This window comes from Molossus molossus, unplaced genomic scaffold, assembly GCF_014108415.1.
Source record: "Molossus molossus isolate mMolMol1 unplaced genomic scaffold, mMolMol1.p scaffold_m16_p_6, whole genome shotgun sequence".
Classification (NCBI taxonomy): Eukaryota; Metazoa; Chordata; class Mammalia; order Chiroptera; family Molossidae; genus Molossus; species Molossus molossus.
In genome coordinates this window covers 36,733,272-36,749,042 of record NW_023425399.1, presented here as the reverse complement: position 1 = coordinate 36,749,042, position 15,771 = coordinate 36,733,272, and the positions used below count along the sequence as shown (strand labels likewise).

Here is a 15,771-nt window from a genome sequence, read left to right as displayed (position 1 = left end):
TTTATGTAGGAATACCAGAATACCAGAATGGGAATGAGTTCCAGGGTCTCATTCCCATATTTGCCCCCAAATCGCCTTTCTGACCTTCTTTCTGGATTACTAGAGGTACAAATCCTTGGCTGCTCCTGTTTCTCCCAAGGAGCTCCTTCCATCACCTCTACAACTATGCTACAGAGAAAGGCCCTCTAGTTGTGTGGTCCTCAAATTTTAGGTGCACTAGAAGCACTAGGAGGGCTTGTTAAAACATATTGTTGGGTCTCAAACCCAAAGTTTCTGATTTAGTAAGTATAAAGTGAAGAAGAATTTGAACTCAGGTGAAGCTGAAGCTGGTGGTCTGGGAATCATACTTGGAAAAATACTGCTTTGTTCCTGTCGATCTTTTCAAGGCAGTTTTAAAGGTGGTTATATGTTACAGAATTTTTGTTAATAGTTACAGGAAACATTAAAGGGATTACATCATGGTACTGGGTCTCGGTTTTCGGTGCTAGATGGCAAAAGAAAGGCCACCCAAACTTTCATTCTCCCCAGGGCAAGGCTGGACCCTATCTCCCACATGCAATCCAGAGAGAACTCCAGTTTTCCCTACTGTATACAGGGCCTGCAATAATTTAATAAAATTAAGCTCTTAAATTCAATAAATGGTGGCTACTTTAATTTCTTTTCCTATCACATCGCTAGTCATCCAAAACACTTGGATCAGATGCAGTCACATCCGGCCTGCTCACTACGGGCCTGATGAGGAGATACCGGCAATGGCGCCAGCTCAAGGCAGAACGAGGTTCCAGGTAGCATCCCCAAGGCACCTCTGCACCCAGGTGAAATGCTTTGGAGCACAGGGCGGAGTCAGAGCAGCGCATGAGCTTAAGCTTCCGGCCACGTGGTAACGCTCAACGCCAATGGGAAGGCTGGATGTCACCCCCGCTTCCTCACCCTGGCAACGGGCCGGTGACTATTTCCGGTGCTGTAAGGGCTCGGGGCTGACGCGGGTGAGTGTCCTTCTTTCTCACGCTGTCCGCGCCGCCGCCGCCGCCGCCGCGTTGCTTCCTCGTTGGGAGCTCCTCTCCAGGGCCGGGAGGGGGCGGTGCGCAGATGCCCCTTCCCGGGGGCGGTGGTGAAGGAGCGGACTGGACGTCCCTCTTTCCCTCGGTCGTGCGTGGGGCCCGCGCCGGCCCCCTTCTCAGCCTTGGCTCCAGCCTGGCGGCCTCATTCCTTCTCCGGGGAAGGACTGCCAGTGTGTGGGAGTCCTCGCTGTCCTTCACCCACTGTGCAGTCTCCGGCTGCGGGTTTCTCGAAGTTTGAGGCTCGCAGATCCCGAGGGTGTGCGCCCTAGCCCTGCGTGGCCGGTTGGGGTCACAGCAGCCCCGCGTGTAGTAGAGGCCTGGTTAGAATCCCGCAGGACGTTAGCATTTTACTGCTCTGGCAGAGGAAGAGGAGGAGGAGAGGACCTAGAAGAAGGAGGAGCAGCAGTTGGAGAGGAGGGTGGAAAACTGTTGCTGGAGGTGCTCTGGAAATAGAGGGCATCCTGTTTCCGGAAGGAGACAGTTCAACTTGATTGGCCTCTGTAGGGGAGGGGAATGACAGGTATTTTGGGGACCATGTGACTGAAATCGTTGAATGTGAAGTAAAAGATATTTTATACACTTAGGAATTTAAGAATTTCCTCTTTTGTTTGTTTTAAATAAAGCTCCCCCCACAAGAAGCTGTGCATGCTGTTTAAAGAATATCCGAGAAATGCAGAAATATTTTAAGCGATCACCTATATTTACACCACCCAGCTTTTAAAAATCATTTTTTGTAATTTTTCTGAGCATTTTTTAATCTACTTGTAATCATAGCGTATGTATATAAAATATGATTACAGTTGGCCATATATATCCGTGGATTCATGCCTGTTCAATCAACCACAGATCGAAAATATTTGGTGAAAAAAGTACTACATTGTAAAGGACTTGAGTATCCTTGTGTTTTGGTATCCAAGGGAGTCCTGGAATCTTCTAGATTGATTCCTAGGAAGGGCAGTGTAACTAAAAAGCATAATTTTTGTACATTGCTTTCATTATATAGATAGATCTTTTTTTTTCCCTTTCTGAGATACAATTTACATACCACAAAATCCATTCTTTTAAATTGTAAATTTGGTTTTTTAGTATATTTCCAAGGTTGTGTACTTACCACCACCAATTTCAGAACATTTTTATCACCTTCAAAAGAAACCTGTACCCATTATAGACACTCCCTATAGACATACCCTCCCCTAGCTTCTTTAGTCCCTGGAAACCACAAATCTACTTTTTGTATCTATGGATTTTCTTATTTCATGTGAATAGAAACATGTAATATGTGCTCTTTTTTGTCTGGCTTCTTTCCCTTAGCATGTTTTCAAGGTTAATCTATGTTGTTTTATGTTCTTTTTTATGGCTGAATAATACTCCATTATATGAGTATACCATAGGGACATATGGGTTGTTTCTACTTTTTGACTATTATGAATAATTTTGCTGTAAACATGCATATACAAGCTTTCATGTGGATGTATGTTTCAGTTCTTTTGGGTGTATACCTGGAAGTGGAATTTCTGGGTCATACAGTAACTTTTTGAGGAATTGCCATGTTTTCCAAAGTGGCCTACACCAGCAGGATATGATGGTTCTGCTTTCTCTATATCCTTGCTAATACTTATATTTTTTATTTATTTATTTTTATTAATTTATTTTTGTTATAGATGTTTCTCCATTTTTCCCCATTGACACCGTCCTCCCCATCCCCCCACCCCATTCCCAGCTTTGTTGACCATATCCATCAGTTATGCATACAAGAGTCCCCTTTTCTCCAAACCCTTGCCAACACTTGTTTGATGATTTGTTGATGGTGGCCATTCTGACAGGTGTGAGGTGATACCTCATTGTTGTTTTAATTTGCATTTCTCTGATGATTAGTGATGTTGAGCATTTCTTCATATGTCTCTTAGCCATTTGTATGTCCTGCCTGGAGAGGTGTCTATTTAGCTCCTCTGCCCATTTTTTAATTGGGTTCTTTGTCTTTCTTTTGTTGAGTTGTATGAGCACTGTATATATTTTGGAAATTAACCCTTTATCTGATGTATCATTGGTAATTATGCTCTCTCATGCAGTGGGTTCCCCGTCATCCATTTTGATGGTTGTTTCTTTTGCTGTGCGGAAGCTTTTTAGTTTGATGTAGTCCCATGTGTTCATTTTCTCCTCTGTTTCTGTTGCCTTAGGTGATGTATCAGTGAAAATTCTGCTGCATATTGATGTCTGAAATTTTGTTGCCTACATTTTCTTCTAGGATTTTTATGAATTCACAAGCTGCATTACATTGTTTTCTCCATTTTGAGTTTATTCTTTTGTATGGTGTGAGTTGACGGTCTAGTTTCATTTTTTTGCATGTAGCTGTCCAATTTTCCCAACACCAATTCTTTTCTTTCTTTCTATTTATTTATTTATTATTCATTTTTGTTTTGTGGTTGTTTTTTTTTTTTTAAATCTTTATTGTTGCATGTAAAATGTATTACAGGTGTTCCACATTTTTCCCCATTTACCCCCTCCTCCCCCTCCCGCACCCCTCCTGCCTTTTCCCACACTATTGTCTGTGTCCATTGGTTATGCATATAAGTTCTTTGGTTTATTTCTTCCCACCCCCCCAACCCCTTTCCCTTTGAGGTTTGTCAGTCTAGCAATGAATTTGTACTTCTTAATCTCTTCACCTTTTTCACCCATTCCCTCAACCCTCCTCCCATCTGGCAATCAACAAAATGTTCTCTGTATCTATGAGAATTTTTCTGTTCTGCCTGTTCATTTTGTTTGTAGATTCCATTGTCGGGAAATATGTATTCACTGCCATTTTGTTTGCTTATATATTTTATCTTTTTCTTCAAAAAGACCCTTCATTATTTCATATAATAATGGTTTGGTGGTGATGAACTCCTTTAACTTTTTCTTGTCTGGGAAAGTCTTTATATGGCCATCGATTCTAGATGACAGCTTTGCAGGGTAGAGTAATCTTGGTTGAAGGTTCTTGCTTTTCATTACTCTGAATATTTCTTGCCACTCCCTTCTGGCCTGCAAAGTTTCTTTTGAGAAATCAGCTGACAGCCTTATGGGAACTCCCTTGTAGGTACCTAACTGCCTTTCTCTAGCTGCTTTTAAGATTCTCTCTTTGTCTTGAACCTTTTGCATTTTGATGATGACGTGTCTTGGTGTGGGCCTCTTGGGGTTCATCTTGTTTGGGACTCTCTGTGCTTCTTGGACTTGTATGTCTGTTTCCTTCACCAAGTTAGGAAAGTTTTCTGCCATTATTGTTTCAAACAGGTTTTCGATTTATTGTTCTTGCTCTTCTCCTTCTGGCACCCCCAAGATGCGAATGTTGGCATGCTTGAAGTTGTCCCAGAGGCTCCTTACACTATCCTCATTTTTTGGATTATTTTTTCTTTTTGCTGTTCTGATTGGGCATTTTTTGCTTTCTTATATTCCAAATCAATGGTGTGCTTCTTGGATTTACATACTCTACTATTGAATCTGTGTAAATTATTCTTTATTTCAGTTAATGCCTCCTTCAATTCTGACTGTGCATCCATCATTTCTTACTGGTCCTTTTTTATGCTCTTGAGGCCCTCACTAAGTTCATTGAGCATCCTTATAAGCAGTATTTTGAACTCAGCAACTGTTAGGTAGCTTACCTCCATTTTGCTTAGTTCTTTTCTTGGGGTTCTGTTCTGTTCTTTCATTTGGGACCTATTTCTTTGTCTCCTCATTTTGGCTGTCTCCCTGTGTTTGTTTCTGCGTATTACCTAATGAGAGGTATGGGGCTATCTGAGACCAAATTTGAAAGAATTTAGGAAAACCTGAAGCAGGATCCCAGACAGGCCAATCCTTTGGTTAAGCAACTGGCAACAGCTTGGGTGGGCCTGAAAGTTGGGTGGGCGGGGCCTCAGGGAATCACCAAGGTGGGGCAAACAGTGTGAGCCAGGTTGTTGGAGTCCCAGATATGGCGGCTGTGTGCTGCACCAGGGAAGGGCTCACCAAAGGAACAAAGGCCTCTGACAGCACGTTGTTCTGTAGAAAGCCCCCTCTCCAGCCCTTGCCCCTGTGGTAAACAGCTCAGTTCTCCCCTGTATGTCTTTGGTGCCACTTGAGCTGCCTCCCCTCCAAGCTTAGAGGGAGTGAGTCCGATAAGTTCGTGCATGGGCCCTTTAAGGAGCTGCCTGGGGCTCCAGCCGCTTCAGCTTCCCTGAGCCTCAGTTTCTGCTGTTTTTTTCAGCCAGAAGTTATGGGGACTTCTCTTCCTAGCACTGGATCCCTGAGTGAGTCGTCTGGTGTGGGACAGGGTCCCCTGAGTCCTCAGGAAGGACCTTCCTAGCCGAGGTGTCCTCCTGATTTTTATCCACCACATGTGGGTGTGGGATCAGCCCGAGGGGCCTCCGCCCCTCCTACCAGTCTGGATGTGGCTGCCGCTTTAATGCCGTAGTTGTAGGACTTCTATTTAGCTTGATTTCAGGTGGTTTTGAATGATGGTTGTTCTGTAGTTGTAACTTTGATGTGGTTGTGGGAGGACGTGATACCACGTTTACCTATGCCACCATCTTGGCCGGAAGTGTAAGCATTTCTTTACATTGGCCATTTAGTTTACACTTTGATTTTTTTTTTTTTTTTTCATTATAGTGTGATAAACACAGCATTAAAGGCATAGAACATTTTCTGCATTCAAACTTATTTTGGTAGAAAGTGTTCTCAGAAGTCGAATTACAGGGTCAAAGGTGAAATAAGTATGTTTTGGAGCTTATTTAATGGGGCATTAAACCTTCAGTGTCACGATGTTAAGAGCAACAAAACGCTTCTTTATTCATCAGTTGTTATAGCGTGAGGGCTGGATTTCTTTTTTTTTATTTTTTTATTTACTTTTTTATCCTCATCCAAGGACATTTTTCCATTTTTTTGTTCAGATAGAGCGGGAGGGAGAGAGAGGGAGAGAGAGAGAAACGTCGATGTGAAAGGACACATCCAGTGGCTGCCACCCGCACGACCAACCAGGGCCGGGAACAAACTGCAACCAAGGTACGTGCCCTTAGTGGGAACCGAACCCGGGTCTCTCTGTACCACAGGCCGACACTCCAACCGCTGAGCCAAACCGGCCAGGGCGAGGGCTGGATTTTTGTAAAAGCCTTTTTCTGTAAAATGAGTGGATTTCATAATTTCCTCCTTCAACTGCTTCTAAATGACAAGGTAATCTAGAGCAAAAAACTTCAACATAAGGGACAAATAAGGACATGTGGTAGTTTTCTAAATGAGTTAAAGAAAAACACATAGTGTTATGACATGCAGTAGGAAAATCAAACCGTCTTTGAGAGAAATGGGGTCAAAATGTAGACCTTATGTCAGTGTGGTGAAAGTCCTTGGAGCAAAAACAATGTTTTATTCTGAGTGTCTCTCCTGGCCTTAATAATCAGGTTAATTACATTAATTGTGTTCTCAGAGATGGCTAATTTAAATTTTTTCTTTGTAGTATAGTACCTAGTAAAGAAAAATTCAAATACAAAATGTTATTAGGAAAAAATTCTCTTTCCCTTTTATCCTTTCCCGTCAGTCTCCCAGTTCTCAGAGATATCCATGGTACTGTTACTTGTGTCTGTGTAGACTAGTTCATGCATAGAATATTTCTGGAAATATAATATATACACATTATATATTTTAAGGCTCTTGATACTGACAAATGCTTTTAAAAAATGATTACAGCCCTGGCCAGTTTGGTTCAGCGGTTAGAGCATCGGCCTGCGGTCCCGAGAGACCCGGGTTCGGTTCCCGCTAAGGGCACGTACCTCGGTTGCAGTTTGTCCCCAGCCCCGGTTGGTCGTGCGGGTGGCAGCACTCGATGTGTCCCTTTCACATCGATGTTTCTCTCTCTCTCTGTTCCTCTCTCTCTCCCTCCCACTCTGTCTGAACAAAAAATGGAAAAAATGTCCTCAGGTGAGGATAAAAAAAAAAATAAAAAGATACCCTCAAACAGGGGCATTTGATGGTATGTAAATTATACTTCAATAAAAAATTAAAAAAAAAAAAGATTACATTAGTTTATGGTTGTAATTGTAGTGTTAAAAAGATTACATTTTTGTTTATATGTCTTTGAATATTCTTTTCTTAATATTGGAATTCAGTTTATATTTCCTCATTTTTTTTAAAGTGTCTTTTTTTTTTTCTTTGTTGATTTTAGAGAGAAAAGAAGGGAGCGGGAGAGAGGGGTAGAAATATCCATGAGAGAGAACATTGATTGACTGCTTCCTGCATGCCCCTCACTGGGGATTTGGCCCACAACTTGGGCATGTGTCTTGACTGGGAATCGAACCAGTGACCTCTTGGTGCACAGGTCGATGCTCAACCAATGAGCCACACCAGCCGGGCTATATTTCCTTTTATGTATTCTTTGCTCATTTCTTTTGGCATCTATTTGTTTTTGTTGGCATTGTCCTTTATGAAATTTTGGCAGCTTTTTTGTGGGTGGTTGTTTTATGATAGCCTGGACTTGAGGAGAAAAGTTAATATGCTTTTTTGGGTATCGTTGATGCTGAGAGGTATGTGAGCTGAACGAGGGTCAAGGCAGTAAGGTAAAGATTAAGTGCTTGAGTGAGAAATCTGCAAAAGTTGGAAACTGGGTGCAGGAGAAGGTGACTTTTTAAGATGAATTAGAAAAGGATGGTGCTGTTAAGAAAAATAGGGAGTAATGTGGAAAGACATGGATTTCTGTGGAGAGATAAATTTGTTTAGGGCAGGCTAAGAGTGAGGAGGATACAAGTTGAGCTATCCAGACTTGTGATTGGAACTCAAGAGACAGAAGATAATGAGTTAGAAATCATCTGAATTCCTCAGAGAATAGTTCGAAAGGATAAAATCGCTGAAGGAGACATTTGAGAATGGATCCATTTGCCAGTCATGTAAGAGGACAAAGTTGGGAGGCATCAGAGAAGCCATGAAGAGCTAGGATACTAGATTGGCATGCTTGCTAAGCAGGGGATCTAGGGAATCAGAAATTGCAAGCCAGAGGATTAAGCAAAGGCCATTAGGATTGGTAACCTGGAAAATATACATTTTATGGATAAAGATGTAATTTATGGGAAGCAAGGAGTGTTTTATTTTATTTTATTCCCAAACAGCTTTATCAAGATATTATTTATTTATCATATAATTTACCTACTTAAAGTGTATAATTCAGTGGTATTTAGTATTTAGAATTTTGGGACCATTGCCACAATTTCAGAAAATTTATTGCCCCCAAAGAAAACCCTGTCCCTGTTAGCAGTTACTCCTCAATCCTCTCCATCCTTCCACTCCTAGGCAACCACTAATCTACTTCTTGTCTCTTTATATTTGCCTACCATAGACATTTCATATAAATGGAAACATACAACATGTGGCTTTTTGTGTCTGATTTATTTCATTGTTTTCAAAGTTCATTCATGCCATAGTGTGTATCAATACTTCATTCCTTTTTATGGCTAAATAATGTTCCATTGTTTGAATATATCGCATTTAATCATTACTAGTTCATGGACATTTGAGTTGTTTTCACTTTTTGACTTTTATGAATAATTGTGCTGTAAACATCCATGTACAAATTTTGTGTGGACATGTTTTTCAGTTCTGTTGGGTTTATACCTAGGCATGGAATTGCTGGGTAATATGCTAACTTAATGTTTAACTTTTCAAGCAACTTTTGCAGAATAGGCAAGTTTCCAGTGTTTTTTTTTAGAAATAATAAAACTAATTTTAATATTATCACTGGTGGGAAATTACAAAATATCTATATTCAGACATATTCAGAAATAAAGGCACGATAAAAATGGATCTATAAAATTGTTTTTTGTTCTATAAAACTAACATACTTAAACATCTCCTTTCATTGGAAAAATTTTGTGTTGAGTGTTACCTCAAAACTTAGCTGAATTGTTAGACATTTTTGGTGTGACTATACTGATGTTTGCTTCATCTCTTTCAAATAATGATTTGTAATGATGACTACAAATGTGATAAAAACATCACAGGGATATTTGATGTAAATTTGTGGACTTGATTTGTTTTTTCCTCTTTAGCCTTAACTATAGAGATCAAATACTATGATTTATTTATTTCTTTTTTTAAAAATATTTTTATTTTATTGATTTTAGAGTGAGAAGAAGGGAGAGGGAGAGATGGAACCATCAATGAGTGAGAACATTAATTGGCTGCCTCCTGCATGCTTCCCACTGGGGATTGAGCCTACAACCTGGGCATGTGCCCTGACCTGGAATTGAACCAGTGACTTCTTGGTGCATGGGTCAACGCTCAACCACTGAGCCACACCGGCTGGGCGATTTATTAGAATTACCTTTAGTTTGTATAGCCCCAAAAGTTCAAGATCCAGAAAAACAAAAACAAAAAAGACCTCTTGGGCCAATACTACTAATTGGCCATGTTTTTGTCTATTCCTTCCCTAGGTAGGAATAGTGTTGTGAAGTTTCCCTTCTTACTGCAGTTTTCAATTTTTTTTTTTTTTAAAAACTCATCTTTATTGTTGATTCATTACAGATGTTCCCTTCTTTTTTTTTTTTTTTCCCTATTGACCCCCTCTTCCCCAATCCTGCCCTGCTTCTGCCTTCCCTACACTTTTGTCTGTGTCCATTGGTTATGCATATACACATAGAAGTTTTTTGGTTTATCTCATCTTGCCCTCCCTCCCCCTTGAGGATCATCGGTCTAACAACCAATTTGTACTTCTTAATTCCTTCATCTTTTTCACTCATCACCTCAGCTGCCACCCATCTGGCAAGCAACAAAAAGTTCTCTGTATCTATGAGTCTGTTTCTGTACTCCTTGCTCATTTTGTTTGTAGATATGTATTAGTTGCCATTTTATTGTTCATATTTTTTTTTGTTCTCCTTCAAGAAGACCCTTCAACATTTCATATAATACTGGTTTGGTGGTGATGGTGATGATATCCTTTTAGGTTTTTTTTTTTTTTTTTTTTTGTTTTTGGTCTGGGAAACTCTTGTTATGTCCATTGATTCTAAATGACAGCTTTGTAGAATAGAGCAACCTTGGTTGTAGGTCATTGCTTTTCATCATCTTGAATATCTCTTGCCACTCTTTCCTGGCCTGCAAAGTTTCTTTTGAGAAATCAGCTGACAGACTGCTTTTCTCTTGCTGCTTTTAAGATTCTCTTTATATTTAACCTTTGGCATTTTGATGATGATGTGTCTTGGTGTGGACCTCTTTGGGTTCATCTTGTTTGGGACTCTCAGTGCTTCCTGGACTTGTATGTCTGTTTTCTTCACCAAGTTAAGGGAGTTTCCTGACATTATTGTTTCAAATAGGTTTTCAAATTCTTGTTCTCTCTCTCCTCCTCCTGGCACCACTATGATGCGAATGTTGGCACTCTTGAAGTTGTCCCAGAGGCGCCTTACACTATCCTCGTTTTTTTGGATTTATTTATTTATTTTTTATTTTATTTTTGTTACAGATGTTTCTCCTTTTTTTTTACCTCGTTGACATCCTCCTCCCCATCCTCCCCACCCCATCCCTGGCTTTGTTGTCCATGTCCATTGGTTATGCGTACATGCATATAAGTTCTGTGGTTTATCTCTTTCCTTCCCCCACCACCCCCTCTTCTGAGGGTTGTCAGCCTGTACCCTACTTCCATGTCTCTGGGTCTACCCTATTTCTCAGACTGTTATGGATATTATATTCTAAAAATAATTGAAATTATGTGATATTTGTCTTTCTCTGCTTGGCTTGTTTTGCTTAGGATAATACTTTCCAGGTCCCTCCATGTCGTCTCAAAAGATAAGGGATCTTACCTTCTTACAGCTGCATAGTACTCCATTGTATATATGTACCACAGCTTTTTTATCCATTCGTCTACTGATGGACACTTGGGCTGTTTCCAGATCTTAGCTATTGTAAATAATGCTGCTATGAACATGGGGGTACATGTATTCTTTCAGGATGGTGTCTCAGGCTTCTTAGGGTATATTCCTAGAAGTGGGATCACTGGGGCAAATGGCAATTCAATTTTTAATTTTTTGAGGTAACACCATATTGTTTTCCATAGTGGCTGCACCAGTCTGCATTCCCACCAGCAGTGTATTAGAGTCCCCTTTTCTCCACACCCTCACCAACATTTGTTGTTTGATGATTTGTTGATGGAGGCCATTCTGACAGGTGTGAGGTGATACCTTATTGTTGTTTTATTTTGCATCTCTCTGATGATTAGTGATATTGAGCATTTCTATATATGACTCTTGGCCATTTGTATGTCCTGTTTGGAGAGGTGTCTCTTTAGTTCCTCTTCCCATTTTTTTTTTATCCTCACCCGAGGACATTTTTCCATTTTTTGTTCAGGTAGAGTGGGAGGGAGAGAGAGGAACAGAGAGAGAGAGAGAAACATCGACGTGAAAGGAACACATCGAGTGGCTGCCACCCGCATGACCGACCAGTGCCGGGGACAAACTGCAACCGAGGTACGTACCCTTAGTGGGAACCGAACCTGGGTCTCTCTGGACCGCAAGCCAATGCTCTAACCGCTGAGCCAAACCGGCCAGGGCCCTCTTCCCATTTTTTAATTGGGTTCTTTGTCTTCTTTTTGTTGAGTTGTATGAGTACTCTATATGTTTTGGAAATTAACCCCTTATCTGATGTATCATTGACAATGATGTTCTCCAATACAGTGGGTTGCCTCTCCATTTTGATGATTTTATCTTTTGCTGTGCAGAAGCTTTTTAATTTGATGTAGTCCCATGTGTTCATTTTCTCCTTTGTTTCTGTTGCTTTAGGTGATGTATCAGTGAAAATTCTGCTGTGTATGATGTTCAAAATTTTGTTGCGTATGTTTTCTTCTAGGATTTTTATGGATTCATGGGTCACATTTAAGTCTTTTATCCATTTTTAGTTTATTTTAGTATGTAGTGTAAGTTGATGGTATAGTTTCATTGTTTTGCCTGTAGCTGTCCAATTTTCCCAATACCATTTATTTATTTATTTATTTATCCTCACCCAAGGATATTTTTTGATATTTTGTTCAGATAGTGTGGGAGGAAGGGAGGGAGAGAGAGAGAAACATCGATGTGAAAGGGACACATCGAGTAGTTGCCACCCACACAACCCAACCAGGGCCGGGGACAAACTGTAACCGAGGTACGTGCCCTTAGCAGGAACTGAACCCGGGTCTCTCACAACTGCAGGCTGATGCTCTAAACACTGAGCCAAGCCCTGGCCGGTTTGGCTCAGCGGTTAGAGCGCCCGCCTGCGGTCTGGAGAGACCCGGGTTCGGTTCCCGCTAAGGGCACGTACCTTGGTTGCAGTTTGTCCCCAGCCCTGGTTGGTCGTGCGGGTGGCAGCCACTCGATCTGTCCCTTTCACATTGATGTTTCTCTCTCTCTCTCTTCCTCTCTCTCCCTCCCAGTCTGTCTGTACAAAAAAAAAATGGAAAAATGTCCTCGGGTGAGGATAAACACTGAGCCAAACTGGCCAGGGCCCTACACCATTTATTAAAGAGGCTGTCTTTACTCTGCTGTATGCTCTTGCCTCCTTTGTCAAATATTAATTGAGCATAATGTGTTGGGTCCATTTCTGGGTTCTCTGTTCTGTTCCACTGGTCTATATGTCTGTTCTTGTGTCAGTACCAGGTTGTTTTGATTATAGTAGCTTTGTAGTATAACCTGATATCTGGTATTGTTATCCCACCTACTTTATCTTTCTTTTTCCAGATTGCTGTGGCTATTTGGGGTCTTTTTTCGTTCCATATGAACTTTTGAAGTATTTGTTCTAGTTCTGTGAAATATGTCATAGGTATTTTGATGGGGATTTCATTGAATCTATAGATTGCCTTGGGTAATATGGACATTTTAATGATGTTAATTCTTCCAATTCATGGACAAGGTATGTGCTTCCACTTTTTTTATATCTTCCTCTATTTCTTTTTTCAATGTCCTGTAGTTTTCTGCAAATACGTCTTTTAATTTTTTGGTTAAGTGTAATCCTAGGTATCTTAATTGTTTTGCCAAATGGTAAATGGGATTTTTTTTTTAGTTTCTCTTTCTGTGACTTCATCATTGGTGTATAAGAATGTCATCGATTTCTTGACATTAATTTTATATCCTGCTACTTTGCCAAATTCATGTATTAAGTCTAGTACATTTTTGATGGATCTTTAGGGTTTTCTATGTATAATATCATGTCATCTGTCAATAATGGCAGCTTCATTTCCTTCTTTCTAATTTGGATCCCTTTTATTTTTTCTTCCTGTCTGATTGCTGTGGCTAAGACTTCTGGTACTATGTTAAATAAGAGTGGAGAAAGTGGGCATCTTGTCTTGTTCCTCTTCTTAAGGGAAGTGCTTTTAATTTCTGCCCATTGAGTATGATGTTGGCTGTAGGTCTTTCATATATGGCCTTTATTATGTTGGGATATGATCTCTCTATTCCCAGATTGCTGAGCGTTTTTATCAGAAATGGATACTGGATTTTGTCGACTGCCTTTTCAGTATCTATTGATATGATCATGTGGTTTTTATTCTTCATTTTATTTATGTGGTGTATCACATTTATTGACTTGTGAATACTGTACCAGCCTTGCATCCCTGGAATGAATTTAACTGGGTCATGTTGAATAATTTTTTTGATGTATTTTCAGGATTTTTGCGTCTATTGTCATCAGGTATATTGTACTGTAGTTTTCTTTCTTTGTAGTGTCTTTTTCTGGTTTTGGAAGTAGAATTACACTGGCCTCATGAAACGAGTTTGGAAGTCTTCCTTCTTCTTGAACTCTTTAAAATAGTTTGAGGAGAGTGGGTGTTAGTTCTTTATTGAATGTTCCGTAAAACTCCCCCATGAAGCCATCCGGGCCTGGGCTTTTGTTTGCTGTGAGAGTCTTGATTACATGTTCAATTTCCTTAGTTGTTATTGGTCTGTTCAAGTTTTCTATCTCTTCCCAGTTCAGTTTTGGGAGACTCTGTGTTTCTAGAAATTTGTCCATTTTTCTTAGATTTTGTTGCCATATAATTGTTCATAGTAGTTGTTAACTATCTTTGTATTTCTGTGGTGTCAGTTGTTACTTCTCCTCTTTCATTTCTGATTTTGTGTATTTGGGTTTTCTCTCTTTTTTTCTTGGTGAGTCTAGCTAAGGTTCCATCAATCTTGTTTATCTTTTTGAAAAACCAGCTCTTTCTTTCATTGATCCTTTGAATTGTTTTTTTTTTGTGTGTGTGTGTCTCTATGTCATTTATTTCTGCTCTGATCTTTACTATTTCCTTCCCTCTACTTGCGTTGAGGTTTTCTTTTTGTTTACTTTCTAGTTCTTTAAGTTGTGAGGTTAGATAGTCTATTAGAAATTTTTACTGTTCCTGAGGTAGACCTGTAGTGCTATGAACTTCACTCTCAGAACTACTTTCACTGCATCCCATAGATTTTGTGTTGTTGTGTTTTCATTTTCATTGGTGTCCTGTAAGTTTTTAATTTCTTTCTTGATCTCCTTGGTATCCGATTCATTGTTTAATAACATGCTATTTAGCCTCCCTGTTTTTAAATGTCTTTGCATGTTCTTGTTGCAATTGATTTCTAATTTCATGCCATTGTGATCTGAGAAGATGCTTGATATGATTTCAATCTTCTTGAATTTGTAAATATTTAGTTTGTGTCCTAATATGTAGTCTATCTTTGAGAGTGTCTCATGAGCTCTTCAAAGGAATGTAAATTTGTAGCTTTGGGGTGTAATTTTCTGTAGATATTTATTAAATTCTTTTGGTCTAGTGCTTCATTTAGAGTCTCTGTTTCCTTGCTAAGTTTTTGTCTAGAGGATCTATCCTGTGATGTCAGCCGGGTGTTGAAGTCCCCTGCTATGATTGTATTGTTGTTGATTTCTCCTCTGAAGTCCTCCAAAGATTTTTAATATATTTTGATGCTTTTATATTGGGTGCATATATTTTTATCAAGGTTATATTTTTATGTTTGATAGATCATTTCAATATTATATAGTGGCCTTCTTTGTCTCTAGTTGTGGCCTTCGTTTTGACATCTATTTTATCAGATATGAGTTTTGCTACCCCAGCTTTTTTTCCTTTCCGTTTGCTTGGAAGATTTTTTTCCATCCCTTCACTTTCAACCTATGTGAATCTTTTGTTGTGAGGTGGGTGTCTTGTAAACAACATATATGTGAGTCATGCTTTCTTATCCAATCAGCTACTTATTGTCATTTTATCAGAGCATTCAGTCCATTTACTTTTAAGGTGATTATTGATATGTACTTATTTATTGCCATTTTTGTTTAGTTTGGTTATATTGTTCTTCCTATTTCTTTTACTAATTACAGCATCCCTGTTAATATTTCTTGCAGTGCTGATTTGGAGCTAATCTATTCCCTTAGCCTTTTTTTCCCTGGGAATCTCTTTATTTGACCTTCTGTTTTGAATGATAGCCTTGCTAGGTAGAGTTGTCTTGGATTTAGATCCTTGTTTTTCATGACTTTTATTACTTCATGCTGTTCCCTTCTGGCCTGTAGTGTTTCTGTTGAGAAGTCAGCTGATAACCTTATGGGGGTTACTTTGTAGGTAACCTGTTGCTTATATCTAGCTGCTTTTAGGATTCTCTCTTTGTTTTTAATTTTTGGCATTTTAATTCCTGTGTGTCTTGGTGTGGGACTGTTTGGGTTCTTCTTACTTGGGGCTCTCTGTTCTTGAACTTGAATGCCTTCTTCCTTAACCAAATTAGGGAAATAGTGATTTTTCATCACTATT

At 39.6% G+C, this 15,771-nt stretch overlaps 1 protein-coding gene across 10 annotated transcripts in view; it reads left to right on the top strand.

The window, feature by feature from the left end:
* Nucleotides 1-958: 958 nt before the first annotated feature.
* TASP1 (taspase 1) overlaps nt 959-15,771 on the top strand; it is a 318,727-nt gene continuing 303,914 nt past the window's right edge. For 4 of the 10 annotated variants that reach the window (XR_004957029.1, XR_004957030.1, XM_036244402.1 and 1 more), the window contains exon 1: nt 964-986. The gene's annotated coding sequence lies outside the window, so the exon portion shown is untranslated. Of the gene's footprint in view, nt 987-15,771 lie in introns of all 10 variants that reach the window. The other 6 variants (XM_036244396.1, XM_036244395.1, XM_036244398.1 and 3 more) reach the window with 4 other exon arrangements.